Raw genomic sequence first — 2,206 nt, forward strand, 5'->3', positions numbered from 1 at the left:
TATATATATATATATATATATATATATATATATGCATGTATGTATTTGCAGGCATGTACCCTCCACACGTATCCATACATAGATAACACACAAAATACATATGTGTGTGTGTATGCGTGTGTATGTGTGTGCGTGTGTATGTGTGTGTGTGTGTATGTATGTCTACCTCTATATATATAATATATGGAGCCACCCTGCTGTTTATGCTTTTATCAGTCATACAGTAGCTTCATATAATTGCGCAACAATGCTGGCCGAGAGAAAAAGCACAATGACGTTTCGTACTCCGAGTATCGACAAGTTTTGGCTATAAATCTGAGGATAGTGTTGTTTAGCTCCTGGCTACCGTTGCTCTTGTTGTTGATGAAGATATTCGAGTTATCATTGATTGTGTAGCCCCAGGTTAACATTGATGTTGTAGCCATATTATCAAAGACATTATAGCTGTGACCATGTGACATATGTAGATCTAGGACTACAATATTCAACGTATCCCCTTCCTTTTAAGAGTCACTACCATTCTCTATGTTTATAGATTTACTACTAAATCATATTCATCAGCGTTATACCTTCTGTTCTAAGGACAATAATATTTTATTTACATTGCTGATTTCAAATTTTGGCACAAGGCCAGCAATTTCGAAGGAAGGAAATAAGTCAATTACAGCGACCCCAGTTTCCAACTGGTACTTATTTTATCGAGACCGAGAGAATGAATGGCAAAGTCGACGTCATCGGAATTGGAACTCAGAACGTAAAGACAGACGGAATGTCGCTAAGCGTTTTGCCCGGCCCTGTAACGATTCTGCCAGCTCGCCGCCATTTTAATTCGTTCACATTATTAATAAAATATATTGCTCTCAACATTCACAGTTACCATGGGATTAAAGGGATCCCTGATAAATCTTACGGTAAACGAAAATACTGAAATTCATGTTGACTTTTGATGTCCAGCATCGACTCGTTTATCGAAGTGTATTATTTGCAAAACAATTCTAAATAGGAATTAATGTAATGTAATGTAATATAAAGCTGAAGCAAATTAACACCAAATATACAGCGCGTGTGTTTTTATTGGCTAAACTGGCAATATGACCATCCCCAAATACAACAACAATTCTAAATATCTATTTATGAAATGTATCGTGTTAAATATATAAATATTTATTCATAATTACGTGATAATAATTTAGTTCCATACAAGATACCATGGACGAAAATTTGACACCAATATCTTAAATAGTAGAACCACCAGTATAAGTGGAAGACTATAAAAGTGTGTGTATATATATATGTGTATGTGTGTGTGAGTGTGTGTGTGTGTATGTGTGTGTGTGTGTGTGTGTGTGTGTGTGTGTGTGTATTGTTGTTTTTAGGGATGGTCATTTTATTTTATTTATTTGCCAAACAAACACACTTACTATATTTGTTCTTCACTCGTTTATTACTGTTCTTATTTTTTTCATTTTTATTTTAACTTATGTCCATTGACCAGAAATCTTTCGTCACACATTTGTGACCTCTTCAGCGATACTTTTCGTTTTCGCGTGTACTCTTGCTCCGCTTACCTCATTCTGTTCTTTTAAGGTGTGTATCCTTATGTGTGCATATGCATATAAGGATATATATATATATATAAAGCAAATAAGTTACAAGAGCCTTCTTTCAGTTTCCGTCTACCAGATACACTCACAGGTTTTTTGTCGGCCCGAGGTTATTGAAGGCTGTGTGTGTGTGTGTGTGTGTGTGTGTGTATGTGTGTGTGTGTGTGTGTATGTGTGTGTGTGTGCGTGCGCGCGTGTGTATGTGTATAGGGAGAATTCACAAAGACGAAGACAGGTGGTGTAGAAAACAAGCAGATGTATTAATATAACGCTCGGGAGTTGAAAAAAGTCTTTAACGTTTCGAGCCTACGCTCTTCCATAGAAAGGAACGCAAAAAGAAACAAGGAGAGAAACAAGCAGAGAAAAGAATGTGTGTAGTGGTCAGTGATCTATCATGGCCATTATATATCTATAATCCATTATCCTAACTCAATTTAACGGACTCTACATGCCGTTGCCGCTGGGACTTTTCTCTCCTACGAAACCGATTAATAAATTAGGCTGGAATGGAACTGTAATACTGTATCCTAGTATGGTTGCAGTCTAACGACTGAAACGTGTAAAAGATAAAAGATATATGTACATATATATATATATATATA

Source organism: Octopus bimaculoides, chromosome 1 (assembly GCF_001194135.2).
Source record: "Octopus bimaculoides isolate UCB-OBI-ISO-001 chromosome 1, ASM119413v2, whole genome shotgun sequence".
NCBI classification, from domain to species: domain Eukaryota; kingdom Metazoa; phylum Mollusca; class Cephalopoda; order Octopoda; family Octopodidae; genus Octopus; species Octopus bimaculoides.